We start from the raw sequence: 23,949 nt of genomic DNA on the forward strand, positions 1-23,949 counted from the left end.
CACCTGTGAGAATATACATAGTTTATTAAACCAACAGGTGATCCGTCCGGTATATTAGAACCGTCGGGTCCGGTTATTTTGAGTCTAGTGTATAAAAGAGAATGATTAAGGTCCAAATAATCCTCCCCAGTGCCAGCAATAAAAAATTCTAATGGTGATGAATCGGTTATTGCGGATAGAGGTGGTATTTCGACGTAAGTATTTTTTTCAATGGACGTCTGTGTAATGGGGATCGTGAATAAATCTAACTCTGATGTAATACACTCCTCGGACATGCGATGGAATAGAGCCATGTTTAGAAAAGAGTGTTCAGAAGTCTTTTGGTACGGACGATTTTCTTTACACGTTTAGTGGTGGGGCGCCGGTTACGTTTTGGGGCCGCGCGCTTGTTACTGCGACGTTTAGCTTTAGCTTTAGCTTTAATCCTAGAATAATAGCCAACTTCCCATAAAATATCAAAGATGTGTTTGTCGGTGCTTTTAGAAATATCCTGTTTTTGATGTGATCATAACCAAGTGTGACTTTCGGTGGAAGGTTGGCGTTGATTTCTCTAACCAGAAATAGTACATCTTCATAATAACCCGGCTTTAATGTATTGCACACTTTAGATACATTTTGTAGATTTTTTTCTTTAATGTAGATAATCACATCACTGTCCTCTTCGTAATGCTTCTCATCTTATCCCAGTATATTAGGGTCGGTGTTAATGATAAAGGCGGCATCCTCCTCATTAAATGTATACCATGAAATAGGATAATAAAATTTGATTAAACCGACTTCCCATTGACCTTTGAGGTTCATACTTCTTGCTAGTCTCGTTTTGTAATTTGAGATACGGTTGTCAGGGTAAACATCCATAGATGCATTACAAGGTAGCATGATATAAAAGCCTCCCTCACTCATGGTGTAGTTTTTCACAAATGTTACTTATGACACCTCCGGTTGTTACTTTAATGGATTCTGTATGTCCACGATTTCCTTTTCTGGTAACCATGAGGAAAACTTAGTAGGCCAGCCCAGCCACTTGACAAAGTACTTTGTGGCCACTCTTTTTTCGATCTAAAATCTTTTCTATTTTAAACGATTTGTCTTGGTTCACAATGATTTTTTGTAGTTCTTTTTCATAAAAGCAACCGTCGATAACATCACCGTCATAATCTTGTAGTCTGTACACTGGAGGGTTTCGTGGTATACGAGCAGCTATAGTGAAAAATTCCTCGGTGTAATTCTGTTCATAACCCTTCAAAAATACCCCTCTTACTTTTGAAACTCTAACTACATCCCCTATTTTATACTTAAAGACAGGTGTTCCTTTACATAACTTTCCATACAGATTATTAAACACATCAAAGAGTTTGGTGATTTTACATCTGAGTTAGTTCTGGCTGCAGATAAAGTTTTAATAGTTGGTGATTTTAATATCCATGTTGATAATGAAAACGATGCATTGGGATCAGCATTTGTAGACATTCTGAACTCTATTGGTGTTAGACAACACGTTTCAGGACCTACTCATTGTCGAAATCATACTCTAGATTTAATACTGTCACATGGAATTGATGTTGATGGTGTTGAAATTATTCAGCCAAGTGATGATATCTCAGATCATTATTTAGTTCTTTGCAAAATTCATATAGCCAAAATTGTAAATTCTACTTCTTGTTACAAGTATGGAAGAACCATCACTTCTAACACAAAAGACTGCTTTTTAAGTTATCTTCCTGATGTATCCAAATTCCTTAGCATATCCAAAACCTCAGAACAACTTGATGATGTAACAGAAACTATGGACTCTCTCTTTTCTAGCACTTTAAATAAAGTTGCTCCTTTACGCTTAAGGAAGGTTAAGGAAAACAGTTTGACACCATGGTATAATGAGCATACTCGCACCCTAAAGAGAGCAGCCCGAAAAATGGAGCGCAGCTGGAGGAAAACAAAACTAGAGGTATTTCTATTATACTATTAGAGATAAAATACTATTAGAGATCAAATTGCAACCATTCAGCCGTCAGCTACAGTATCACATTAGACAGTGCACTATAGACCCCCTGAGGAACAGTTCCACTCATTCTCTACCATAGGAGAGGAAGAATTGTATAAACTTGTTAAATCATCTAAACCAACAACATGTATGTTAGACCCTATACCATCTAAGCTCCTGAAAGAGGTGCTTCCAGAAGTCATAGATCCTCTTCTGACTATTATTAATTCCTCATTGTCATTAGGACATGTCCCCAAAACCTTCAAACTGGCTGTTATTAAGCCTCTCATCAAAAAACCACAACTTGACCCCAAAGAACTAGTTAATTATAGACCAATCTCGAATCTCCCTTTTCTGTCCAAGATACTAGAAAAGGTGGTATCCACACAATTATATTCCTTCTTAGAGAAAAATGGTATATGTGAGGATTTCCAGTCAGGATTTAGACCGTATCATAGTACTGAGACTGCTCTTCTTAGAGTTACAAATGATCTGCTCTTATCATCTGATCGTGGGTGTATCTCTCTATTAGTTTTATTGGATCTTAGTGCTGCGTTTGACACAATTGACCACAACATTCTTTTGCATAGACTTGAATACTTTGTTGGCATCAGTGGAAGTGCATTAGCATGGTTTAAATCGTACTTATATGACCGCCATCAGTTCGTAGCAGTGAATGAAGATGTATCCTATCGATCACAAGTGCAGTATGGAGTACCTCAAGGCTCAGTACTAGGGCCGCTACTCTTCACGCTTTATATGTTACCCTTGGGAGATATCATCAGGAAACATGGTGTTAGCTTTCACTGTTATGCTGATGATACTCAGCTCTATATTTCTTCGCAGCCCGGTGAAACACACCAATTTGAAAAACTAATGGATTGCATAGTCGATATAAAAAACTGGATGACGAGTAATTTCTTACTGCTAAATTCTGAAAAAACAGAGGTGTTAATTATAGGACCTAAAAACTCTGCTTGTAATAACCTAGAACACTGTCTAAGACTTGATGGTTGCTCTGTCAATTCTTCGTCATCAGTTAGGAACCTAGGTGTGCTACTTGATCGCAATCTTTCCTTAGAAAGCCACGTTTCTAGCATTTGTAAAACTGCATTTTTCCATCTCAAAAATATATCTAAATTACGGCCTAGGCTCTCAATGTCAAATGCAGAAATGTTAATCCATGCATTTATGACCTCAAGGTTAGATTATTGTAATGCTTTATTGGGTGGTTGTTCTGCACGCTTAGTAAACAAACTACAGCTAGTCCAAAATGCAGCAGCAAGAGTTCTTACTAGAACCAGGAAGTATGACCATATTAGCCCGGTCCTGTCAACACTGCACTGGCTCCCTATCAAGCATCGCATAGATTTTAAAATATTGCTTATTACTTATAAAGCCCTGAATGGTTTAGCACCTCAGTATTTGAATGAGCTCCTTTTACATTATAATCCTCTATGTCCGCTACGTTCTCAAAACTCAGGCAATTTGATAATACCTAGAATATCAAAATCAACTGCAGGCGGCAGATCCTTTTCCTATTTGGCGCCCAAACTCTGGAATAACCTACCTAACATTGTTCGGGAGGCAGACACACTCTTGCAGTTTAAATCTAGATTAAAGACCCATCTCTTTAACCTGGCATACACATAACATACTAATATGCTTTTATTATCCAAATCCGTTAAAGGATTTTTAGGCTGCATTAATTAGGTAAACCGGAACGGGAAACACTTCCCATAACAACCTATGTACTTGCTACATCATTAGAAGAATGGCATCTACGCTAATATTTGTCTGTTTCTCTCTTGTTCCGAGGTCACCGTGGCCACCAGATCCAGTCTGTGTCCAGATCAGAGGGTCACTGCAGTCACCCGGATCCAGTACGTATCCAGACCAGATGCTGGATCAGCACCTTGAAAGGACCTCTACATCCCTGAAAGACAGCGGAGACCAGGACAACTAGAGCCCCAGAAACAGATCCCCTGTAAAGACCTTGTCTCAGAGGAGCACCAGGACAAGACCACAGGAAACAGATGATTCTTCTGCACAATCTGACTTTGCTGCAGCCTGGAATTGAACTACTGGTTTCGTCTGGTCAGAGGAGAACTGGCCCCCCAACTGAGCCTGGTTTCTCCCAAGGTTTTTTTCTCCATTCTGTCACCGATGGAGTTTCGGTTCCTTGCCGCTGTCGCCTCTGGCTTGCTTAGTTGGGGACACTTCATCTACAGCGATATCGTTGACTTGATTGCAAATAAATGCACAGACACTATTTAACTGAACAGAGATGGCATAACTGAATCCAATGATGAACTGCCTTTAACTATCATTTTTGCATTATTGACACTGTTTTCCTAATGAATGTTGTTCAGTTGCTTTGACGCAATGTATTTTGTTTAAAGCGCTATATAAATAAAGGTGACATTGACATTGACATCTGTCTCATTTTCTTTATTAACATCCAACGGTCGCATTTTAATACTTTTGTGATAACTGGCGTTATATCCATCTATAAGATCTTGTAAGATATTGTAGTAACGCTTTGAATTGATAGCTGTTAAAAACCGCCACATATATGATTTAAAAGTGCGGTTAAAACGTTCAACACAACAAGCCTTAACATCACTTGCTGTAGCAAAATAATGTATGTTATACTTTTTCATCAGTTGTTGGAAATGTTTGTTGAAACATTCTGTACCTTTATCGGTCTGTAATTTTTGAGGTATACGGTTTTCTTTGAGTATAGAGGCGAATTTTTTCGTAACCTCTGCACCTGTCTTATTCTTCAGCGGATGTACCCAAGCATACTTGCTAAAAACATCAATACAAGTCAGTAAAAATTTGATACCATCGTTTTCTTTTGAATAAGCAGACATGTCAACCAGATCTGCTTGAAACTGTACATCTTTTCCGTACACTATCACTCTATTCTGTTTGTATTTGATAGGTGCTGTCTTGTGTAATGTATAAGCGTCCTGAGATGATAGCCAATCTGATATTTCTTTATCCTTCAGAGTTACCCCGTATTCCTGTAGTACACCAAATTTTAATCGCTCTTTACCTCCCAAAGAACCAGGGTGCGCTGGGTTGTAGTACACTTTTTTCATTAATTCAGACATCTTACCAACACTACTGTTTACACAAAACAATGACAGAGTTATTAGAGTCAAAAGCTTTTTATTTGTAATCGTTGCAGAAGACACATACAAGTTCAATATGATTGGTTGTACATTATCTAATTATACATCATCTAGATATTGAAGGAATTTCACACACATTAAAAAAATTTTCTCTATCATATGTTCAACTAGCGTGTCAATAATTTTATATACGTCTATCGGATCATTTCTTGACAACAACATTACACATTCATCGGTTACATAAGTACAAAGACATAAAATGTTACCTATTTTAAGACTTTCTACACATTCAGGAAGAAGTTCAAGAATATTTTTAACAGTCATGCGAGGGTTATACCTGTTTGTGAGGCACTGAGTTGTCATAACACACCACTCCCCCGACATTCCCCTCACAGCTAACATTTGTTTTTTTAATTTTATTAAACGTTTATTGTCCACATAACATCCACTCTCATCATCTATAATCTTATACAATAAATAAGTTATATCACTCTTAATTCTTTGTTTAAATACGAGTTTTCCCAGACAGTTTGTGCTGCAGAGGTTACCCATATTACCCTGGTTAATCAGAATCAGCAGGTGTACTCTTCTTCCAGCTGTCAACAGCGTCGTAAATGGCCTGCTCGCAAGTTTCATCCACAAGTTTCGTCCGGAGTTCTGCCAGACCTTCCACTATGTATATCTCATCTCTGAGCTCACACAGAATGCCATCGACAACACCCTGAATTCTTTGCTGATGCGGTGTTAAACCAAACAGTTGCTCAAAACATCCCAGAAAATAGTACGCAGGTGCTTCATAGAGACATGAATGTTGTGTTTGCGAAGGATGATCGACCTGACATCCGTAACAATCTTTCTTCAGCTGTCTGTCAACCAGATGTTCAAGAATTATGGTGACAACAGCTTTAATGATCTTATGTCCAATTACCCCGATGCAACCGTCGACAGTGTCCGAGACGTTTTCAGAATTTGCTGTGCCAGACGGACCAGCGTGGGGAGGTGGTGGATTGTACTTTGCGAGGAAGGCCAGGTTATGGTATCCGAGCTCTGTACAGAATTTGTTCAGCCAGGCGTCATTGTCCGTCACTGACCACGGTGCGGATGCGTTGTCATCGCGTACAAAGTGTGGAGCTGGCAAAGTATTTTCTTGAGTCATGTTGGTGGTGGTGATGTCGCTCGAAGTTTATTTCCACAAAGGGCCTCTGACGTGCATATTTAATGATTATAGATGGTAGGCGGGGCCACATGAACCCCTCTCCGGCTGGACACACACCATTCAGGGTGAAACAGTTTCACTTTTATATTGTTGTATCTGTCAAATGCCTCGCACAAATTAAACATTTTGTCTATCTTTCCAAATATTTCCTCTAACGCAGGCACGTCTTTCCACTGAAACAAAAATGTAATGTTATAGTATTTAAGATGGTCCTCTTCAGATATTGGCCATGCGCATTCAGGTAAATCCAGGATGCGGTCACTGCAAAGAATATATATATAATCATCAGCATACTTGTTAATGTGATCCCGAGCACTCTGTAACGCATTCCTGCTCCATTCGCCTAATGAATAGAGGATCATCGCCTCCATCGTTTAGATCACGCCAGACATAATTGTAAAATAAACACCAATATTTTATGGTGAAAACAGATCAGGATCCTCGGCCGTGTCGTACGTGACCCTTTCATCACTGGCCACGGTGCTCAGTCTGACCTCGCGGTTGCTCTTGTCAAAATCGTAACTGCAAATACGATTACCGGATAGATGAAACTCACGCTTAACATTGTCCAAAAGTTTGTGGAGGAAATTGGCCAGACACGGACCATGTTTTATCTTCCTCGGGGCCAGCATTAGATGTTCCATAGCTAACTCAACACTCTTCTCAGGAGTTTTAGGTGATGATGTCGTGGCCATTGTTACAGAATAGTTCTCCAATTTTTCCAATTCACAAAAAACACTGTTCGTATTTTACAACTAGACACTGATAAATTAGCTTCAACAAAACCCTCTTTTTAAACACTTGTTACAGCCAAATTGATGCTGCTATCACACCTCCAGCGCTAGAGAGGGCAGGGCTGTAGGCGTGGCTTTTCCGGAGCATTCCCGAGCCTCATTCTAAGTTTGTCAGCGGTACCGTGAGGTTGTTTTACCGGAGGCCTCGCAAACTCTGCCGGAGGATCTTTTTTTCTTTTGTTTAAAGTCTTTCTCTCTGTCAGTAACAGTCTCGATTTTTAAAATTGAAGTTAGTGGTAAAGTACGGCATAGATTTGACAAGTATCTTGTCTGATGTATTTTATTTTAGATCCGCGTAAATGCCTACCATTTTTTTTCTTTTGTTTTAATTTTTCACCCCGACGTGACAAACGCCAACTTCTCTGGTTTGTATCGTTTCTTTACATCCGCTTCTTTTTTTAGTATGAGGTTAGGTACAAATGCTAAAACTCTGTTACCTAGTTTTCTAGCTGGTAACAAAACAGCTTTTTTAAATTGTAATACTACAAGCTCTCACATCTTTTTCATGTGTTGCTTAATGAAACGTATCTGTTAGTTTTTGACTTGTTTAGTTGTTTTAGATAAATAACCAGTAACCTAGTTTTCTTTTTATTTAATTTGTAACAACTTTAACACCATTTTTACACTTCCATGCACGAAAAAAAAAGACCATTACATTGTTTCCGTCTCGTCCGTGTTTATAACCTTTTTCTGATAGTTTTTGACATGTTTAGTCGTTTTACATAAATATCCAGTAACCTAGTTTTCTTTTTATTTAATTTGTAACAACTTTAGCAACGTTTTTACACTTATTTTTAAACTGCAATGCTACAAGCTTTCACATCTTTTTTTTGTGTTGCTTAACGAAATGTATCTGATAGTTTTTGACTTGTATAGTTGTTTTAGATAAATAACCAGCAACCTAGTTTTCTTTTTATTTCATTTGTAACGTTTTTACACTTTTCCAACTATGAAAACGATCATTACATTGTTTCCATTTCTGTTTGTGTTTTATAACCTTTTTCTTGAAATGCACTGTGTATTTAAAACCTTAATAAAAAAACTTCCCTTATACCATTTTCAGGATTTCACATTTCAGAGTTTAAAAAGCATATAGATCCCAACACAACTCCCACCAAAATTCCTTCTTAGGTTCATAAGTTCATATTTAGGTCACTGGGGTGTACAGGGAGGGGAGGGGGTGTACAAACAGGTGTCCAGAACAGATGGCTTTTATGACCCTCATCAATCAAATTTTTGGAGACAAGCCGCACATTACCCTCTCTCTTGCAGTCCCACATGCTGGGGAGGGTACCATTAGTGGTAGGGGGAGATTTTAACTGTGTTTTAGCCAAGACTGATAGGAAGAGGGTGGGGGCAGATTTTAGGTTTGACAAGATATCAGTTTTAATGCAAAGTTTAGTTAAGGATTTTAAATTAACTGACTGTTTTAAGACTTTGCATCCAAGAGAGGTGGGCTACACCTGGATCAGTGGTGATGGCACCAACGCCTCTCGCACTGACTACATTTTCGTATGCGATTGCTCGCCGACTCATGCTATATTAACACCCCTGTTTTTTTCCGATCAAGTTATGCTGTCTTGCACCATTTCTTTCACCACAAAACTTACGGTAGGGGGAGGGATCTGGAAACTGAATTGCTCCCTTTTGCAGGATGAGGAGATAGTTAGTGACTACAGGGAGCAATTCAGTCAATGGCAGACCCTCCAGGACTTTTTTTTTTTCAGTGGTGGGAGATGGTGAAACACCGGACAAGACTGTTTTTTAGAAAGAAAGGGATTGAAAAAAAGAACAAAGAAAAGAGACGCATGTTGGGACTGCAAAAAAGATTACAAAGGTATTTCAAGTTTGTAAATGAAGGGTTTGATTTTAATGAAGAATTAATTGAGGTTAAAAAAAGAAATGGTTGATTTGGAAAAACAAAGAAACAAAGGGTTGATTTTAAGAAGTAAGGAATAAGATCTGGAGGAAGGTGAAAAATGCACATGATATTTTTTAAGAGGATTTTAACAAATAAAGGGGTAATAACAGAATTAAAAAAGGGGGAGAAGGAAGCCAGAAACACAGAAGAGATATTAGAAGAAGTAGAAACATTTTATACAGATTTATACAACAAAAAAGAGGTAACAGAGGAAGCCATAGAAAATATTTTGGGAAATTAAGAAAAGAAAATTGATAATGAGTGTGCTATTTTAACCCAAGATTTTACTCTTTTAGAGCTTACAAAATGTATGAAGGATTTTAAAACTGGTAAGTTGCCTGGAAGTGATGGCCTTCCCGTGGAATTTTATTCAAAATTTTGGGACATTTTAGCACCAGAGCTCTTAATGGTTTTTAAGGACTTTGACAGACTGGACCGACTCCCTGACAGTTTTAGACTAGGAATTATTTCGCTTTATCCCCGCTCTTGTATGTGGCATGCATTGAGCCACTGGCACAGCTCTTGAGAAGGGACCAACGGATCGCAGGATTTAAGCTACCAGGAGGTTGGATAGCAAAATGTGTTTTATACATGGACGATGTGACAATTTTAACGACTGACTTTTTATCTGTCCGAAGAGCTTTGGAACTAACAGATTCTTATGAACGGGCCTCTGGCTCTAAATTAAACAGAAACAAGTCAGAGGCCCAGCTCTTCGGACAGTGGGGCGACATAGACGTGGGAGGACTGGAAGTGACTCTAAGAAATGATGATATAAAAATTCTAGGCATAAAATTTGATAGGGAGGGGGGTGGACGAGGAAATTGGACCGATACTTTAGGTAAAGTAAGACAGCGACTGGGTTTGTGGGGACTAAGGACTTTGATGATGGAGGGAAAGATTTTAGTTTTTAAAGCTGTGATTTTACCTCTGTTTTTTTATTGTGCTCTGTTTTAAGCCCCCCCCCCCCCCCAGGTCCTTCATTTTAGCAGTGGAACGTGCTCTCTTTTATTTTCTCTGGGGATCCAGGTGGGAGAGAATAAAGAGAGAAACAGTCAAGAAAAAAAGGAAAACTGAGGCAAAGGACTGCCAGACCTTAACCTTTTTTAGTGAGTAATTTTACAGGATTACATTTTAAGTATGCCACGGCCCCATCCAGTGACAAGACTGCAGCAATAGTCAAGTTTTGGATGGGGTCGTATTTGCGCTACCTAAAAATTTTAACAGTAGATCTTAGAACTCCAGTGTCTTTTAACTTGCCAAAAGAATATGCATTTATTAAGATTTTTTTAAAGAAACTTGACCTAGAACGTGAAAATGTGGACATTTTAAAAGACCATAAAAGATTATCTCGATTGTGCAGGACCGGGAGAAGGTGAGCCCAGTTCCAGGCCTAACTGAGAGCGAATCAAAAACAGTGTTGAGAAACGCAGCCCACCCCGCTCTTTGGAACCGGCAAAAAGAACTGATGTGGATGGTGGCCCATGAGATCCTACCAACCAGGGCGGTTATGCAGTCCGGCGGCATGGCCACCAACGCAAAGTGCCCACGGCTCGGGTGTAATCAGGAAGAGACCGTGCGGCACGTCCTATGGGAGTGCGGCGCTGCACAGGACCGGTGGACCGTGACCGGCCCCTTGGTTTTCCCATGCCTGCCAGCGGGTGGGGTCCAGATGGACTACAATCTCGCCATCCTAGGGGTGGGCCGTAGGATAAAGGATTTAACATCGAAACAGTTCACGACGCTCTGGTTCACCCTGATTGCTATAAAGCATGCAATCTGGACTGCCAGAAACCTGCTGGAGGGGAAACAGGTGACGGTGCCCCTCCAAGCCACTGTAAGGATGGTGGAGAACATGCTGCAGGGGCACCGCGCATAATCATTCAGATCGGGGGGCCGGGGTTGCCACAGAGAAGGTCCCGGCCGTGGCGGACACGGCAATGCCCATCCCGGCTTTGGTAACCAAAAACGCTGGGGAATGGTAGTACCCTCCCTTGACTGCAACGTCACCGGTCCACGTCAAGATCGGCCTGACGCTGGCACTGCAGCGACGGAAAGTAGAGCATCGCTCGTAACTCCCAAACGGTTCGTCGCAGAGCCACGTGCCTTATGTCATTGGAATCCTTGGCTCGAGCCGAATGAGACTCACGTCTCAGATTGGCTCGTCGCTCTGAAGAAATTTTTGGGTATTTTGGATTTTGTCGAAAACCTTCTTTTGCAATCTAGCGCCAGGTATTTGGCCCAGTCCCACCCAAATCAGCACAGAAAGCTTCTCTGGAGTCTGACTGTCAATAATCATCTAAAAAAAGTGGAAATTTCCATTCACCTTGGCGGGGGGACCTCAAAACGTGCTAAGGTGGCGTTTCCGAGATGGCTCGAATGGCTATAACTCCAGGAACGAATGAGATCCCTTTACCCAAATCGGCACACCTGTGCAGGGGCTCAGTCAGAGGCCAGGTAAAAAAGGGCGCTGCGACAGGCCACTTGGTGGCGCTGTTAGCGACAACAAAATTAATACAAATTGAAAAAGGACAACCAAACAACATGGAGACAGCTACAGCTAGGCTGCAGTCAGTCCAGTCGACTTTCAAAGTAAGGTCTGTGCTATATTCGAACTATACCACCCACCAGGGTCCGATTTTTCAAGAGCGTAAGTGACTTTGTTTCACAGGCACACAACACATACCTCACATGTGACAGAACTCCCCAATCTGAAACGCAAAAAAAAAACCAGGAAAAAACCTCTTCTGCTTTGTTTCACCAACAATTTCAGGGGAGAGCGCAAACGCAGTCCCCCACTACCATAAATTATGCAATCGAGATTCCCGCATTTGGGGAATTTGCAGGGGTCAACATGGCCGGAGTGCAATGGACAAGCCTCGCCCTGGGTGAACCGCCTTCTTGATCATGGTGTCTCCCTTGCCAGGTTAGTATGAAGGCCCAGGCGGTCAGCCAGAGGTATGATTTGCGTCTCTACCATCCACACCAACGGTAAGCCCTCCGCCCCCCTCCAGGAAAGGAAGGATGGGTGCCTTCTGTTACTGGCCTGGAAACTGCCAAGCTCAAGGGCAGGTGCTTCCCAACGCCGGTTTTAGATGACTCTTTAACCAAACACATCTGATTCGATGCATCACCTCGTCTGTGAAAGACTTCAAGACTTCAGGTGGATGCATCGTTTGTGGAAGAGTCCAAGACCCCAGGAGGGCACATCAGGAAAAAAGTTCGCAATACACCACAGCATCTGCAATGGCAGATCTCATTCCTTGTTCTGCTATTTGACACAATAAACGGCAATCCCCAAAAAGGGAAAGCACACCGTTCCTGGAAACACTGCAATACCAGGCCGATGCTTGGAGTGGACGGAGCAAGCCCCGGCTCCAGCTCCGTGATCTAAAAATCCATTTAACCCTCTGGGGACGGATTGGGCGGTACCGCCCAAAATGGCATACTTTTATGATGCTGTCTTTTTTGCCATCTTCCTCAGATTCCACTGAAAACAGCGGTATCCAGTTTGTATATTAAACACGCTTCCGTTATTGCGCAATACCACTGCGTAAACAGGCCAATGAAAACGATTATGTTAGGCAGATTCAACACACAACAACCAATGTAAAAATTGCCGCTGGGAGGAATATTTTTCTAACCCAATCAGAGGAAGGTTACCATGATTTATTCTAGCCATTCAGATGACTCTGTAGATCTGCTGTAGCCTTGTAAAAGCTGGCTGGACTATAGTAAAAGACCAGCAGCCAGGTGTAATCAATAACCGATCGGAGAATCAGCATGAGGTGGAGAAAGCAGAAAGCGATCGGAGTATTAGCGAGCACAAAGAGATAAATTCGAGAGAGATCTAGCATTATTACAGAATTGTTTTATCAAAATGGCAAGCAGTAAAAGATTTACGGCAGAACAAGCTCTGCAACAATTACTGGAAAGTGACATGAGAAATCTGGAGCAGACAGCTTTTACACAGATGACGAAGTATTTTACCAGGATGGTGGAAGATCCATTTAAGGACTGGTATGTAACTTCAAATTACCTCTTTATCATTATAATTTATTATATCATACATCTTGAGTATGTATATGTTTTGGATTTTTAGTCAGATAGCGATTGAGGCATGAAATATTTGTTTTAGTGTACTATACTACTCTTTCCCTGTAAACTCAGTTCAAGAGTGGTGTGAAATTTGTTTCAATAGACTGACTTAGTAAACTGTAAACTGCTCAGGTCAAGAGAGGTGAAATGTGTTTTTAGTGTACAGTGGAGTTTCATAGGGTTACACGAGTTTTTAGGAGTTATTTTTTTCTACATTGAATTTTGACACAAAAAAAGCTTCCAGTTTTATTGTGTATTTGCTCTGATGCAGGATGCAGACAGGACAACTCGCTGCACACCCCTACCCATTGCTCCCTTGGACCCAGCAAACCCTGCACACAAGCCTGCAGATGTCAGAAAGTACTGTGAGCACTGCAAGGCAAGCAAAGTGTACAACAAGACCCCCTGGCAGTGTGGGGCATGCCAGGTGCCCCTCTGCAACTTCCTGGAGAGGCCTTGCTTTGCTCACTGGCATGCCTAGGACTGTTTGTAAAAAAAGTTAATTATTTAATTGTTCTTTACACATTTGATTAAACAATAACACATTTCTGTCAAGCAAAGAGTTTGAAAAATTTTTTTTTTTCAAAAACTGTTCTATATTGTGTGATTTTCAGTAATAAATGACAAATCTAATTTTCGTTTTTGAAATTCTCTAGTTTATTGTACATTTTCTTTCACTCATACTTCCTTTATAAACACATTACATGCATGCTTATGGTAGCTTAGGGTCTTCTGAATCCATAGATACCAAACACAGGGTGTTCCATCTCCTTTACATATGATTTATAAGCCCAAATATAAAAATAGAGAAAACAGACCAAAAAGGGCTTAGTCCCAAAAATAAAATAAAAAACGCCTAGGACTGTTTGTAAATAAAGTTAATTATTGAATTGTTCTTTACACATTTGATTGAACGTTAACCCATTTCTGTCAAGCAAAGGGTTTGAAAAATATATTTTTGGGTCAAAAACCTTTCACTTTTGTTGTGTGAGGTAGGATTTTCAGCAATAAATGACAAAAATCTCATTTTCGTTTTATAAATTCTCTAATTTATTGTACAATTTTTCACTCATACTTCCTTTATAAACATATTGCATGCATGCTTATGGTAGCTTAGGGTCTTCTGAATCCATCGATACCAAATACATGGTGGTCCATCATCATTACATATGGTTTATAAGCCGAAATGTAAAAATAGAGAAAACGGACCAAAAAGGGCTTAGTCCCAAAAATAAAAAAAACGCCTAGGACTGTTTGTAAATAAAGTTAATTATTGAATTGTTCTTTACACATTTGCTTGAACATTAACCCATTTCTGTCAAGCAAAGGGTTTGAAAAATATATTTTTGGGTCAAAAACTTTTCACTTTTGTTGTCTGAGGTAGGATTTTCAGTAATAAATGACAAAAATCTCATTTTCGTTTTTGAAATTCTCTAGTTTATTGTACAATTTTTCACTCATACTTCCTTTATAAACATATTGCATGCATGCTTATGGTAGCTTAGGGTCTTCTGAATCCATCGATACCAAATTCATGGTGGTCCATCATCATTATATATGGTTTATAAGCCGAAATGTAAAAATAGAGAAAACGGACCAAAAAGGGCTTAGTCCCCTAAGGGTTAATATGTAGTCCCAGGATGGGGGACGTATCAGATATTAAACTGATAAGAAGAAAAAAAAAATTTTCAATATTTTTCCACTTCACCCCACAAAAATATATATTTCTCTTTTTCCATCCTTATTTTCCACATTTTAGTTTCCATTAACACTTTGTATTTCAACCCATACCACAACTGTTTTGATGTTCTACCTTCTTTTTTTCTTTTTTACTTGAGCATTTCTTTCTTCCCACAATATCTCTTTACTGATACTTATTATGCACCAAATTATTTTCCCTTTTTTAAACTGTACCAACCCTTCTCCTCTTATAATTAAGTCAGGATTCAAAACAATATCTATTATTACTAACCTTAACAATTGTTGTGTTCTTTTCCAAAAACAATGAGCTAAATAACATTCCCAAAAAACATGTTGCAGTCTCGACCCATGGACAACCTCTTGGACAACTTCTAATACATGTGGATCCTTGATTATATAATCTTTCTCTCACTGGCAATCTATTCAATACTGCCAGCCAATTCAAATCCTTCCTCTCATTACTTAAATCTTTATGTTGAATACATTCCCAATTAATTTTTTTCTTTCTCAATTCTGCTTTTTGTGTTACTACCATTTTTCCTTTTAAATCTTGATATAATTGTTTATGATTTTTTAGTAACTCTTCCTTTATACACCCAGGATGTGCTCTTAAAAACAAAATTACCTTTTCATATTGCCAAGGTCTACTCTCAGCCTTTGGTCCTCTATTGTCTAAGGGAACAATTTTCCTTAATGGCAAAGCGACCCACAAATTTAAAAAAATACGTGGCTTTATGCGGCACATTGTCTATTAGTATCTTACATAAAAAACAAATGTACAGTACTTCTAACTTTAAAGGAATACACACCACCTCTCTACCTCCCTCTTCTACCTCTAGGTACATCTGTTCCCTCTTAACAGGTTCGTACTCCCCTCCCCATATAAATGAAAAGACCAACCTAGTCAAAATTAATTTACTTTTGGTAGGAATTGGAAAGATTAGGGCTAAGTAAATCAAACTAGACAACAGGTCTATCTTAACTACTAACCCCTTCCCCGTAGTGCTAAGCTTTCTGCACTTCCAAATATTCAATTTCTTTTTCACCCTCTCAATTTTTTCCTCCCAGTTTAATTTAGCCGAATCTTTATGATAAAATTTAACCCCCAAAATTTTGATTCCCGTACGACACACCGAAAAACCGTACCTCAACTTTTTCCTTCCTTTCCACTTTCCACAATACATTAATGATGATTTGGTTTATGGCCGAGCCAGTAGCTGCACAATACATTCCCAATATTTGTACAATTTTCTCCAGCCCTCTACCTGTAGATATAAATACAGTTGTATCGTCTGCATACTGAGATACTTTTACCCGTTCACCCAAACCTCCTGGAATGTGTACTCCCTCAATGTGTTGCTCATTCCTTATTCTTTCTGCCAAAGGCTCTATAAACAAGACATATAACAATGGAGACAGTGGACATCCCTGCCTCACTCCACCCCTTTGTTCAATCGGCTCACTCAAAAACCCATTTATCTTCACCCTACTATATACTTTATTATATAGGACCTTTACCCATGAAATACACCTTTCCCCAACATTCATTTTCTCTAACACTTTAAATAAAAATTCATGATTAACCCTATCAAAGGCTTTCTCCTGGTCTAGACTCAGTATGCATAAAGGCAGATCCCTCTCCTCCACCCAGCTAATGATATCTCTTATGAGTAACAAATTCAAGGAACCAGACCTTCCCTTAACCCTCAAGTTTGATCTGGCTTCACTAATACTGCCATCATCTCCCGTAACCTATTTGTTAAACATTTGCTTAAAATTTTGTAATCTGTTGTTAATACAGTTATCGGTCTCCAATTTCTAATATATTTTTATTTTACCTCTCTTGTGGATTGGGTGTATAACCCCAGTGCTCATAGACCCAATTAGCTTACCTGTCTTATACACCTCCCTGTATAGCGACACCAAATCTCTTTTTATTATGTCCCAGAAGCACCCATAAAACTCTTAAGGCAACCCATCCCCCCCTGGTGTTTTATTTCCTTTCATGGAAGTAAGGGCTGCTTTAATTTCCTCTTCCTTAATCTCACCTTCTATTCCCTCTCTGTGTTCCTCGGATAAAGCTCTCTTTATACCTCCCAATAATTCCTCTCCCTTCCTCCCATCTACCTCTCTTTTAGAAAACAGTTCCTTATAAAAGGCACAGACATACTTAAATATGTTTTCTTACCCTTTAACCTCTCCTTTTTCTGACATAAGCCCATCAATTATTTCCCCTTTTTGTTTCGGTTTTATTGTTTGAAAAAAATATTTAGTTACTTTTTCATCTTTTTCCCTTTCTTCTATCTTTGCTAAAAATGCAAACTCCTTTGCCTTTTTAGTATAGTACCTTTTAATTTTCCCCTTTATCTCCGCAATTTCCTCCTCTCTCACCTCTAACCCTCCATTTCGATTTGCCATTATTTTTTGCAATCTATTATTGTCCCTCCAGACCTCCCTTCTTTCCTGTCTTCTTTTCTTTTCTGTATATCTTATGCAAAAACCAGCAATTTCTATTTTCAACACTTCCCACCATTCTAAAAGTGATACATACCCCACTTTAAACTCTTGCCCTAATTTGTAAAAATCTTTGAATTCCTTTTTAAAGATGTCATCTTCCAGTAAACTAATATTCATTTTCACCTCATTATTTACTATTGTGACTAACATGGTAAAATCCTCAACTCTTTTATTTCTATCCCCTGTGTTATAAAAAAAATAGTCTAGTCTACCTCTATTCCCCCTCGTATTACCCCATGTAAACCCTGAATCGTCTTTATTACCTTTCCAATATGCATCCTGTAAGGAATGCTCTTTTAATTCCTTTTTTAAATAAATCCCTAAAGAGTCAACTTCCCCATTTTTTTTCTAAACTATCCAAAGTTATATTAAATCTCCTCCCATTATTACACATATATTGGTATCCCACAAAATTGGTAAGTTTTTAAAAAAATCCAATCGTTAAATTCTAACACATGGTGCATATACATTAATAAAGCAAAATCTATACTCACCCCATCGTGCATCTAAACATTGTAATCTCCCCGGCACCAGTGATACATAGTTCTCTATCATAAATCCATTATTCTTAAACACAATCCCCAGCCCATCCGAATGTATGTTCCCAATACTCCAATATGAAACCCCAGCAGTCCATTCTTTAGTGAAAGTTATTGTATCTTCTTCACCTTTCAGATGACACTCTTGTAGGAATGCCACCTCAAAGTCCATGGATAACAAGGAAAAAAACTAAGCATCCCTCTTTCCAGCATCTTTCAGACCTCTCACATTGAGGGATACAAATTTCAAGTCCGTCATTTTTGAAGATCAGCAGGTAATGTTTTCTTTTTCTTTCCATTTCCTTTCCCCTTGTCTGTCCCTTCTATGAACCCAGTGGTCCCTATAAAAAAACTCCACATCTTCCCTCGATAGGTAACCACCAGACAGCAACCCTGCCTCCACAACCTCCACCTCATCCTCCGATGTTGATAAAGGAGGCACTATTGGGGATCCAGGCGTCGATGACACACCCGCAATCTCAAGTAAGCCCGGAGACTCCTCATCATCCATCCGATGATCCAGAGCACTGAACGAATTTAATATCTCTATCTTGTTTTCTTCCTCGTTTCTTTTTTAATTTCCTTTTATTTGCCCTAAGAGCAAACTTCCAAGACTCTTCAGCTCCTTGTTCTTTCTCATCCTCAGTTCTGTCACCCCAGGAAGTATTGGTTTTATGCTGTAAGGTGTCTGGAATCACTGTATCTTGTAACTCACCACCCTCCTCTTCCATTTCTCTGACTCCTCAAAGGCTGGATTCGTTAGCTCAGCTAGGACAAGGCCTGAAACAGAGCTCCTTGCTGAAACCTCTCTCACACCCTCCATTATTTCTTTATCTGTGGGTGAACCTATATGGCTTACTTCATCATTTTGGCCATGGTATAGCTCCATGGTATGCCTGTATTTCCTTAATAACAACCTCAATGGGCCTAAGGTCTCTTCCTTCTTCTCCTCTTGCTGCACTGGCATATGTTCTTTTTCGTTTTGGGCATGTCTTGAAGAGATGATCAGTAGCCCCAAACTCTTTGCACACTCCATGACCCGGATCTTCACAATTCAGACATCTTATATTGCATTGGTATTCCAAGTGTCCAAATTCCTGACATCTCCTACAATATTGAGGCTGACCAGTATACACTATGTATCCCCTTACCCCTGCAATCTTAAAACTGGCCGGAGGATGAGGATAAGCCTGAAAACCAGCTGGGTCCTCGTTGAGTAACACTTGAAACTGCCTTTGTCCATTCCACACCCCGAATCTGTCTCTTCTGTACCTTGCCGTAGATATTATTCTAATATGGTTTCGAAGAAAAGATTCCACCTCTTCATCTTCCATGTTCATGTCAAACATATTGATTGTCAAAATCCGGAAATTATTTCTCCCCAAAGACTGCATTCTAAACTTATCCAGAGGATGCTCACATTCCTTTTCTCTGAATATTTCCAAAAATCCCTGGAACAAAATACTATCTTTCCTCATGACATCAAAATACTTGTCTTTGCCATTTCTTTGAATTCAAAGAATCCCCAGAGGCTCAATCTTCAACAAATCGATGATGACTTTTTGGATTAATTCCTCCCTTTCTGGCATCTCTTCTTCTCTGCATCCTTCCCAGTAGAGTCTCATCGTGTTCTTTATCCTTCTCTCAAAAATTCCTACCACTCTCTCTTCACCACTCTTTCTCAAAACTTTAGCCACCAAGTACTGCGGTCATGCCACTTGCACTTGATCGTAGCCAAAAGGCCGAGAAGCGATGCTGCTAGGCGCAGCGGGGAGGAAGCCGGACACGGCGATGCCCATCTCGGCTTTGGCTATAACTCCAGGAAGGAATGAGATCCCTTCACCCAAATCGGCACACCTGTGCAGGGGCTCAGTCAGAGGCCAGGTGAAAAAGGGCGCTGCGACAGGCCACTTGGTGGCGCTGTAAGCGACAACAAAATTAATACCAATTGAAAAAGGACAACCAAACAACATGGAGACAGCTACAGCTAGGCTGCAGTCAGTCCAATCAACTTTCAAAATAAGGTCTGTGCTATATTCAAACTAAACCACCCACCAGGGTCCGATTTTTCAAGAGCGTAAGTGACTTTGTTTCACAGGCGCACAACACATACCTCGCATGTGACAGAACTCCCCATTCTGAAACGCAAAAAAAAAACCTGGAAAAAACCTCTTCTGCTTTGTTTCACCAACAATTTCAGGGGAGAGCGCGAACACAGTCCCCCACTACCATAAATTATGCAGTCGAGATTCCCGCATTTGGAGAATTCGCAGGAGTCAGCATGGCCGGAGTGCAATGGGCAAGCCTCGCCCTGGGTGAACCGCCTTCTTGATCATGGTGTCTCCCCTGCCAGGTAAGTATGAAGGCCCAGGCGGTCAGCCAGAGGTATGATTTGCGTCTCTACCACTCACACCAACGGTTAGCCCTCCGCCCCCCTCCAGGAAAGGAAGGACGGGTGCCTTCCGTTACTGGCCTGGAAACTGCCAAGCTCATCGGCCGGTGCTTCCCAACGCCGGTTTTAGATGACTCTCTTTAACCAAACACACCTGATTCGATGCATCACCTCGTCTGTGAAAGACTTCAAGACCTCAGGTGGGTGTATCGTTCGTGAAAGAGTCCAAGACCCCAGGAGGGCGCATCAGGAAAAAAGTTCGCAATACACCACAGCATCTGCAATGGCAGATCTCATTCCTTGTTCTGCTATTCGACACAATAAACCGCAATCCCCAAAAAGGGAAAGCACACCGTTCCTGGAGACACTGCAATACCAGGCCGATGCGTGGAGTGGACGGAGCAAGCCCCGGCTCCAGCTCCGTGATCTAAAAATCCATTTAATATGTAGTCCCCGGATGGGGGACATATCAGATATTAAACTGATAAGAACATTTTTACATTTTGCATTTTTTCTTTTTCACACACATTTCTTTGTTTTCAATAACCCAATTTTTTTAAAACATGCCAGAAATCATAGAATAAATACACATGGTTTTAAAATAAAATACAAACTTCGTTAAAAACATACATTTAAAACCATTATATATAACTTTGTTTTTAAAATTCCATGTTTGTGATATGTTTTAACAGATGTGAACCTTTTAAGAGTAGAAACAAAAGTAAAAACACAAGCATCTTATTTTGTTCAATAAAACCAATTACTTTTGATAAAACACAATAAAAAAGCCCAAATTAATATTCTTTAAAAGTCATCTGTTGTGCAAAACCGGGGGTGAGTCCTTATCAATTTATTCTTCACCCCACTCTCCAGAACAGGCATGTGAGATGCTTCTTTATGAGCTCAGCGGAGATCCCCTCTCCTCCGGCCCGCTATTCCCGTAGCCAGATTGGTGAGGGTGCATCTATGGGCGGCCAGGGCTGTTTGGCAGCCGGGACCCTCTCCGTGCGACCCCACCCCTCCCCCGTCCGAATATCGTCGTCCTGTACCCCTTTAGCATTGATGTTACCTTTAGCTCGCATGCATGGAGAGTTACCATAACGCGCTTCCCCACCAGCAGGTTTCTGGTGGCCTAGATGGCATCCTTGATGACATTGAGGGTGAGCCAGAGGGAGGTGAATTCCTGTGCTGTCATGTCCTTCAAGCCCCGGCCCACCCCAAGGATGGCGAGCTGGTACCCGAACTGGGCCCCACCCGCTGGTAGGCACGGGAAATACAGGGGGCCGGTCTTGGCCCACAGGTCCCGGGCAGCGCCGCACTCCCAGAGCAGGTGGTGGACAGTCTCCTGGGAATTGCATCCGGACCGAGGGCAGATGGGGTTTTTAGCCATGCCTCTGGAGCGCATAACCGCCCTGACCGGGAGGATCTCATGAGCCACCATCCATGATAAATCCTTGTGCCTGTTCTGGAGAGCAAGGTGAGCAGCGTTCCTCCAAACTTGTTTGGCCTCACCTAGTGTGAGGCCTGGAACTGGACTCACCGGTTCCTGGTCCTGCACAAGAGAGAAAAGATGCTTGTGGTTAGTTAAAATGGTGACATCTTGCTGTTCTAAAAGGTATTTCTTTAAAAACTTTTTTATAAAACTATATTCTTTAGACAGGTTAAAAGACACTGGGGTTTTCAAATCTACAGGTAAAATTTTAAGAGTCCTTAGATAAGATCCATCCAAAGATAACAAGACGGCAGCCATGACACGATTTTGGATGGGGTCTTATCTAAGGACTCTTAAAATTTTTGGGGTCACAGCATACTTTATGTGGAGGGCGGTGAAGCGGCTGCCTAAAAACAGGTGGGGGTCTGGGAGGCCTTTTCTACCGTTTCCCGGTCTCTTTTTGACCACCTCCCTCTTCAATCTTTCCCACTTGGACCCCCACAGGAAATAAAACACCGCCCTCTCTAGGTCCATCAGGTATTTCCTAAGTGGGATAAAAACAGAACAAACAAGTGACATTAGAGGTAAAATAACAGATTTAAAAATTAAAACCTTGCCCTCGAACGTCAGCTGTCTTAGTCCCCAAAACCCCAGTCTTTTCCAAACTTTCCCTAACAAGTCAGTCCAATTTTCCCGTCCACCTCCCTCTGTATCAAACTTGACCCCTAAAATTTTAAAATCTGTTTCTTTAAAATCCACGTTCAGTCCACCTCTGTCAATTCCCCCCCACAGCCCGAAGAGCTGGGCCTCGGACTTGCTTCTGTTGAGCTTAGCGCCCGAGGCCCGACCGTACCAGTCAGTCAAGTCCAATGCTCTCCGTATAGATAAAACATCCATCGCTAAAAGGGTTACGTCATCCATGTATAAAACACAAGTAGCTGTCAGTCCGCCCCTCCCAGGAACATTTAGTCCTTTGATCCATTTATCCCTTCTCAAGATCTGTGCCAGTGGCTCGATGCAGGCCACGTACAGAAGAGGAGATAAAGGACACCCCTGACGAACACCACTGCAGATATTTACTGCCTTGGATACATGCCCATTTACTTAAATTTTGCTGACTAGGCCCTTGTACAGCAGTCCCACCCAAGCTACAAACCTCTCTGGAAATCCCATTTTTTTAAGTACCTGAAACAGATACTGGTGCGAGACTCGGTCGAATGCTTTTTCAAAGTCTAAATTTAGGACTACTAGCCAAATATTTCTGTCTCTCGCATAACAGATGGTGTCTCTAATCAGCACTAGGCTGTCTGTTATCTTTCTTCCGGGCACAGCACAAGCTTGATCTGGGTGGATCACATCCTCTAAAACAGTCGACATACGTGTTGCTAAAATTTTACTAAAAATCTTACAGTCCAGGTTTAAAAGTGTGATTGGTCTCCAATTTTTAAGTCAGTCCTGTCCCCTTTTTTGTACAGTAAAGACACTATCCCTATCTTAAAACTGTCGGGCAGTCTGTCAAGAGTCTCAAAGTTATTAAAAACAGCCAATAATTTATGTGCTAAAATATCCCAAAATGTAAGATAAAACTCTAGGGGAAGTCCATCTGCTCCTGGGGACTTCCCCTTTTTAAAACCTTTAAGAGCTTTATGTAATTCTAAAATAGTAAAATCTTGGGATAAAAACGTATTTTGGCAATTAACATTCTTGACTAAAAAATTTAAAACTTCCCTTGCCGTATCGTCGTGTACATCTTTTTTACAAAATACAAATCCTCATAAAATCCTTCTACATTTTTTAAAATCTCCTGTGTTTACATCCCTCCCTCCTACCTTAACCCTGGTTATTGCCCCTCCCCTTGTTATTATCTTTTTTAAAAAGTAACTTGTACACTTTTCGCCTTCCTCTATTTCTCTTTCTTTGCTTCTTAAAATAACACCTTTACTTTGGATACGAGATAGAACTGACATTTCTTTTTTTACATCTGTCATTTCTTTGCTAAAATCAAAACCATTATTTAAAAGATTAAAATATCTTTGTAGTCTTTTTTGCAACCCCATCATGCATCTCTTTTCCCTATTCTGTTTGTCTTTCCCTACCTTCCTAAAAAACTGTCTTGTCCGGTCCTTTACCATTTCCCACCACTGTGCACGTGTATCATAAAAGTCTTGGAGGGTCTGCCATTGGCTGAACTGCTTCCTATATTCTCTAACCACTTCTT

General features: G+C 40.5%; 1 long non-coding RNA gene, 2 other non-coding genes and 2 pseudogenes across 3 annotated transcripts in view; all 5 read right to left on the reverse strand.

Annotated features, from left to right (window-relative positions):
• LOC132134601 (uncharacterized) overlaps positions 1 to 12,072 on the reverse strand; it is a 78,521-nt gene extending 66,449 nt beyond the window's left edge. The window contains exon 1 of the long non-coding RNA XR_009429657.1: positions 11,907 to 12,072. This is a non-coding gene — a long non-coding RNA (uncharacterized LOC132134601). The remainder of the gene's footprint in view (positions 1 to 11,906) is intronic.
• Positions 11,823 to 11,986, reverse strand: LOC132134648 (U1 spliceosomal RNA). The gene has a single exon (XR_009429703.1). It is a non-coding gene; the product is annotated as a U1 spliceosomal RNA (small nuclear RNA).
• Positions 12,073 to 12,357: 285 nt separating the features above from the next.
• LOC132134740 (U2 spliceosomal RNA) lies at positions 12,358 to 12,494 on the reverse strand (annotated as a pseudogene).
• A 7,610-nt stretch (positions 12,495 to 20,104) lies between these two features.
• Positions 20,105 to 20,268, reverse strand: LOC132134645 (U1 spliceosomal RNA). The gene has a single exon (XR_009429700.1). It is a non-coding gene; the product is annotated as a U1 spliceosomal RNA (small nuclear RNA).
• Positions 20,269 to 20,641: 373 nt separating this feature from the next.
• Positions 20,642 to 20,812, reverse strand: LOC132134729 (U2 spliceosomal RNA; annotated as a pseudogene).
• Positions 20,813 to 23,949: the final 3,137 nt, after the last annotated feature.

This window comes from Carassius carassius, unplaced genomic scaffold (assembly GCF_963082965.1).
Source record: "Carassius carassius unplaced genomic scaffold, fCarCar2.1 SCAFFOLD_61, whole genome shotgun sequence".
NCBI lineage: Eukaryota > Metazoa > Chordata > Actinopteri > Cypriniformes > Cyprinidae > Carassius > Carassius carassius.